Source organism: Platichthys flesus, chromosome 7 (genome assembly GCF_949316205.1).
Source record: "Platichthys flesus chromosome 7, fPlaFle2.1, whole genome shotgun sequence".
Taxonomy (NCBI): Eukaryota; Metazoa; Chordata; class Actinopteri; order Pleuronectiformes; family Pleuronectidae; genus Platichthys; species Platichthys flesus.
In genome coordinates, this window is record NC_084951.1 from 5948691 (window position 1) to 5956087 (window position 7397).

Genomic DNA, 7397 nt, shown 5'->3' on the forward strand with positions numbered 1-7397 from the left:
GCCAACTCTTGAAGTAGTTCACTCATTATGCCCAATAAGCCTTCAATAGCAAGCAATATAAAGTCTAGGCCAGAGGTCTTCAACAAGGGGTCCGCGACCCCTAGGGGGTATACCCGAGGGTGTCCGCGGAGGTACTGCAGGGGGGTCGCGAAATGTTTGGTTGATTAGACAATTTTTTATATTTCTTACATTTTTTTATTTTTTTCTAACCAATTTTTTTTCCACAAATTTAAATGTGTTTAAATACACATTAACATGCATTGGACATATTGTGAGGCTGATATGACCCTCTGCCTGACAACCTCCATCCATCCAAGGTTAGATAAGTTGTGTGCTACCCATCAGGGTCCGACATCTCACTAATGTGGGAGTGTGTGGCATCCATAGATGGCTTGAGGATTCACTGTCTCTTCTACATGTATGTTTAAAATTAAAACATGAATCTGTGAATTACTTTAATAGCTCAGTCTTGTATGCAAGATTTATGTTTCTAAATGGTAGTGGCATGGCCATCCTGTACCGTGCACATGTTTAAATTAAAAACATGAATATATGAACCTGTGTAATATTTGAATAGCTTAGTATTGAATGCACAATAACAAGGTAGCTATGCTTATATATGGCACTAGGCCTAGTTTAATATAAAACACAAGGGTATAAAATATATAGAGTAGGGGGTCCCTGCTCCATCTCTCCACCGGTTTGGGGTTCCTTGGCCTGAAAAACGTTGAAGACCCCTGGTATCGTCAGCCTCTTTAATATGATTATGGTTCACCTCCATGTTCATGACCACGCTTCTGTTCATACAGTATGAGATTCACATTGTAACTGTGCTGCTGCTCATGTTTACTCTCCTCATCAAGGTGTGAATATCAGATCTGATAAAATGATCATCATCAGACCAAAATTGTGTTGTGCTTTTCCGTGCCACACTTTACTGTGCCGACCTTTGAATTATTAACAAAAACACTTGAGACATGAAAAAAATGAATAAAACATTGTCATCCAAGAAATCTACAAAAGATGACACTCTAATCTTAAGACCATAAGTATCAAATTATGATTTGACTTGTCGTCATTTAAACTTATTACAAAAATATCATTAAGGTCATTATGTCCAAAAGTCACGTACATATTGTAGATCATACATTATACACATATTTAAATCATTTAAAGATAGATGTCCCAGTGTGTCATCCTATCCAGCTGTAGGCTCGGCACACCACCAGTGGGTTTTCTTTATAAACAACTGTGTAACCGCACTGCGTCCTGACCAGACGACACTTCTTTGGCAAAGAGGTGGGCTTCATCGGCCTGGAGGGCGCAAGGAGAGGAGAAGAGGAGAGGAGGAGAGGAGGGGACGAGGGGACGAGGGGACGAGGGGTCGAGGAGAGTAGAAGCGAGATATCCATGAAAAACCATTGAATGCCCACAGGCAATGCTTTATATAACCCAAATCAATTATTATGACCTGATTTGAATAATCTACTCACGCAAAGCAGTAGAATCCAGAGTCATGACAGAAACACTTGTCACAGCCTCGGCGGAAAGATTCTCCTGGTTTGTAGAACTTGTCTTTGTATGAGCAGATGCCTGTGAACAAAATTAAATGAGCGATACAGTTTCTCAGAGCAATCTTCTCCACTCCACCTGCTCGGTGAATATGTGCGTCTTTTATATCGAAACCTTGCAGAGGCTATAAATGTCCGTCCCTCTGGCAGAATACATAAAGCCCTGGTGCACGAGGTCAGGCACATAAATGGCTAAATCTATCAGCCACAGCAAGTTCTCCTCCCATTCCTTCGGGCTGCAGGAGCTTTCCTCATGGGGCAGTTCTGTCACCTCGAGGAGGGGATCAATAGGAACACACTGATCTGCTGTGGAGAGCCCCACAGGGCTGAATGCAAGGTCAGGGTATAGAGGACAGAGTCCGTGGTCAGCCAGTTTGGGTCGGTTTAGTGGCTGAGGCTATAAATCACAATGAAGGTGTGGATATATGCTCTCAGGGCAAAACGAGCAACCCAGGGGCCAGGGTGTGGAAGTGATCCAGAGAGATCATTTTGCAGAGAAACAGAACAAATGCTTACCTTTTTTGTGGTATAAAGACGCTTCTGAGCATCTGCTGTTCAACAGAAGGATGAGGGACAAGCAGACAGCAAACACCAGCGACAGAGAGCAGCTGTGAATGTTACTCACTGAATGCAACATGGTGAAAAAAAAGGTAAAGTCACAATGGTCAAATCTGATGGATTAAAAAGTTTGATGGCCTCGTCACTAAATCTTGGGTGACTGTCGAGTCCAATCCAGTAATATCCTTGTGATCGCCCAGTAGATCGTAGTAGGCTAATATTTATAGTCTCATCTTTACTGGGCAGAAAGAAAAGAAGAGGGAAAAAAAAAGAGTCCACATGTTTTGTTCTTTGGTTTCTCTCCGCCGTCCAACTTTTGTTTCAGAGCGAGGTGTGTTTGGAGTTTGGCTATGTACCCATGCATCACTAAATATTACCTTTGGGCCTGACTCGCTGTGTAACGCAGCGTGGGTGCTCCAAGCCGACGAGCGATTGCTTCAGCGCTGGCCTCAAACCAGCTGCACTTCTTTGTATCTGTGTCCGTCAGAAACCAACCTTCATTTTAACTGTTTCTTTTGAACACACTGTACACATGTTCCCCTTCCTCTCTGTCTATTACTACTAAGGATAAACCTTTTAAAGCTAAACCTTTCCTGACTGGTGTCACTGTCAAAGTACTAGAGCAAGTTTCTGCTCTAAACACTCCCATTTGGATTGGGCTGTTTGCTTGTCCTGTGGTAATAATGGTGGCATATGATCAACCAGATTATGTGTTTTTAAAGTCAATGTTTTTCATAAAATGAAACACAATTTGCTTTAATTACTGTTCATTTGTGGTTTATATACACGTCTTTCATGTGTCAGAGATGTGTCAAACAATTGGCACGATCTTCAGACCAAAGTTCACAACTTTTCAAAATAAAAGCTCTGTAATTCCACTCGATTTAAGCATTGCAGCAACAATGAATATTGCTTTTTTTTCGTAGACAATTTCCTAAAGAGAAAGTTATTTTATGAATGTTGTTGCAATTACAGAAATCAGCTCTCAGTTTGATATGGTGAAATAATGAAATCATCAAAATGATCCGGCAGGACATTATTTCAGACTTTTGGAACGCTGTCCGCCAGTTGCCGTCCACTAAGGTTTATCTGAGGATGTAAAAGGAGACATTTTCAACTCAGTCCACAGACTGACTGATAGTACACTGTCCAGGCCTTACTACCTGCAAGGCACTGTTTTTATGATTTGTTTTTAGTATTGAAGAAATTGTGTGTCCAAATCGCAGATTCAACCATGACAGACATTGGTGGAATTATTAGGTAAAGACAAAACTTTGAGCAGATATAGGAAATTGGCTTTAGCCATATGAAGCTGCGTCAGAAATGCATGAAACATCAAAATCTATTTCCTGTTAATACAGATTTCAAGACAAATCAAGGGAATAGAAAGAGTATCATGGATTGTACAGTACATTTTGTGCTTTTAGCTGTTGTATAGGCTGGAGTACACATAGCATGAAGTAAAGACCACAATATTGCCAAAAAGAATTATATCAGGCACATGTTTTTAAGCTGTATGTGACATCGCTCAGCCGCAACATTAAAGCAGGTCAATGTTTTAAAGCTGTGGCTGACCAGTGTACATCTAGTCATACATGAGGAAACATTTCTCACATACTTGAGGGCAAAGTCAGGAAGTTTCCAGCTGTAACTGCATGTGTGTGGATGGAGTACAAGTGCCGCTCTAGCTATAGAGGAATCTGCTCTGTCTCTCCGCGTCACACACAAACACAGGCAGACTTCACTGGATGTGTGACTGACCGCATGACAGTTTGTGGACACTCTCTTCCTTCCTGACTGACTCTGGCCGTTTACCAGCCGACAAACCACCACGCTCTGACTAAAGAGAAAACAAACCGGGACATCAAGGGTCTGGAAGGAACTTGTGGTGGCCAAGGGGCTCCAGCATAGAAACCGCCACTGCCTCCACGTCAACCCCTATAGTCACACAGGAACACTTTCAGGGTGTTCTGTGGTCGGTGGCTCTCACAGGGAGTGGAGGTCGGTGTGGTTGATATGAAAGTAAGGAGAGGGTATCGTCTAGTTCCCTGGTCTTTGAGTGTCCTTTATGCACAGTACATAATTGCAAACTCTACATATGCAGAATACATTTTTCAAACAAACTGTTTGAGTTTGGTGCTCCTTTCATACCACAGCGGCCACAAAACAATTACATGATATGCCTGTTTTAATCTAAAGTAAAATAGTATGTGTTGAAAGATTATGCCAACAGTTTTGTTATTGTCTTGTTGTTTCTTGTGTTGCACAATTTCCTGTTTTATTTTGACAATTTGTCAATTCACTTCCTCTTGTTTCCTGCTCCTTTGATGACCTACACCTGCAGAATGATGTGTCACACCTGTCTTGCTGTTTCTGTTCTCTCCAATAAATTATCCCTGTGTTTCTCTCTGGTCTTCGTCAGTTCCTCTGTTAGTATCGTGTATAGAGAGTACTCACCTGGTTTTCATAGTGTTTACTTCTGCCTCTGTGTTTTGGACACTGCTTCTCAGGCTGGCCATTTGTTCACCCGACCTGTAAGTCCTATTAAACACTGTTTCATCCATCCTGGTCTGCATACGGGTCATCAACTTATAGAAGTATTGGCTGGTCTGCTGTCAAAGCAGGAGCAGTGTTTTTTAAAGGGAGAGGGGTTCCTCATTACCGCCTTCATAAGGCTATTAAACTTGACAAAACAAGGACATATACTGGAGGAATGGGAAATGGTGATGTCTTGTTTAATTGACATCCTGTAATCTGAAAGCCCACTTCCTCTGAGCCACGTCCTGGATGACTTGAACACCTTCCCTTCTCGGTGGACCGACCGGTAAATATCTTGATAGATGGCTGACTGTCACACAATGTGGTCAGCAGATTCTACGTGAGCACTGACTGCCTGTGGTGGGTTGGATGTAAACAAGTGAATGAGGTCCTGTTTCTGGAGTGTAACGGTGTGTGTAGGTGATGTAGGTCTCTGTGCTTCTGAGGGCAGCAGGAGAGGACCACACAGACATCCAATACACTGATGATGGCAGCGTTCTGACAAGATGGTGACAAAGTATTACATACGCTTTTCTATTGGTCTTGTTTTTCATGGATTACTTTCTCTAACCTGCAGAAACCTGCCCCCGTGGATCCACACCTGCAATTGGAAAGTTAGTTATTGGCAACATAAACTGTGGTGAAAGAATAAAACTGTACATATTCATATATTCTTCATTTATACCATACTATATTTATATTTATTCATATAGTTTTTTCATAGTATGCTTCACATTTGTGCTAATTTCATGAAATGGCCGACAAGGATTCAGATGGTCCTCTCTGCAAACAACAGCATGACTCAAAATGACGTGGTTCACAAAATTCAAAAAGTTATACAGTAATATTGGGAGCCGTGACCCGGCTGCTGAGGCACCAAGCTCGATCTGCACTGTTCACGCCTGCCTTGAGACCCTCGGTGGTGCATGTTTCATGTCCTTTCTATCAGCTAACTAATTGAGGATCAATAACCTGAAACCAAAATGTTTCAAATCTAATCATATCATTTGAAAAGAAAGACACTGTTAGACTCTTATCGCTCAGTGTAGCTCTGACAACAACCTTGGTTGCTCGAGCGCTTGGCCCCAGACTGAGATATTTCAACTAATGGTTAGTCTTTGCTGGGAAATTTTGTGCACACATTTACTGACCACACGTGAAGAATTGTAACAGCTTAAACCATTAAGTACATTTTCATTTGTTCAACATACTGTGCTGGAGCATTGAAGGTGCACTGAACAAATCCATTGACATTTAAGCCTTTCAGCCTCTCATTGTTAGTGCAGGTAATTTACTGTAATGGTTTGTTGAACGTGCATGGTCGGCTAAAAAAAGAATCTACAGGCTTGATAATTAACTGTTATTGCAAAAATACCATGTGCTGTTTTTATGGTAATTAATGATACATAATTAGGCTGACTCTGGTCAGGATAATTAGTAATTCCCGCCGAAGTATCTTAAATGTATCTTAATCTTAAGAGTTTATACTACATTGTTGTTCTATGGAAGATAAGAGATCGATTACGTTTTGAACAGAGAGAACAGAATAGATTGGTTGACTGAAGTGTTGAATTCAATCTGGAGGATTCTGTGATGGTGAGCCGTGCCCCTCAGACTGTGGACAGGTCTTGGCAGACAATCGGACCTAACAGTATGAGCAATTAAATCATGAGCTTTGACTTCACATCTCAAAAGATTGTACGTATAGTGTGAGGTGGAATTTAACAACAACATTGTGTATGTCCAGCTTGAGCAGGAAACTCCATCATCAAGCTTGTATCTTCATTAGTTGTACAGGAGTTGTACAAGTGTACATAGGCCACTGGACTTGTTTGTGATTATTGCTTATTTTTAAGATAATCAATAAAAACACAGTAGTGGCAGTTATGTGGTTCATGCATTTTGCCTTGGTGGGCTAACAGCCTGTTTGATGTGATGACACAACACTCTACCATTTGGAACGGTCTACAATCCGGCTCTGATTGTTACTGGTTTGTTCAGTTTCAGCTTCAGTTTCAGCTCCAAACCTAAACGGCAGTGAGACTTTTGAGGTTTCTAAAAGTAGCATGTTGTACTGTAGTGGAGCCAGCTTCATGGTGTCTCATCCGACTTCAAAAATGGACACAACACAGAGCTCGATGCTGGGTGACCAGTGTGGTAGCATAACTAAAGGCAGACCACACAGAAGATGAAGTCACTGATGAATTACAGGCACTTACTGTGACAGGCTGTGGATTCCAAGTCTCAGGCGGTCTCAGGCTATGCCACCCTCTTAGTGTGGGTCTGTGTGCAGTTGCCCTGTTTGATGTTTTTGGTTGTGTGACTCACCCTCATTGCTACCGACGAAAAAAGATAAATTTTTTAATTTATAAAAAATAATATTTAAAATGCATCTAATATACACTGTTATAGGTAGGGTGCTCCATATTAATCCAATTCACTTTTTGTCAAATCTGCTAAAATCTCTTACAGTCTTCTGGCTGTACATTGTGTTTGCGCTTAAACAGAATTCAGTATCCTCTGACTCTGCTGAACATGTAGTTTGAGTAAATATAGAGGATGTATTTTAACTACAGAATGTGCTAATGTCTGTGGTGGCCACTTTGACCATGCGGTGCATGGAGGGGGTGGAGCTTCTGAAGTTGTTCCCCAGAATCAGTTACTCCACCTCCAACTGATTCATTAATTCAGTCAGAATCTGTTTTTTGAATGTAAAATATCTTTATTCGA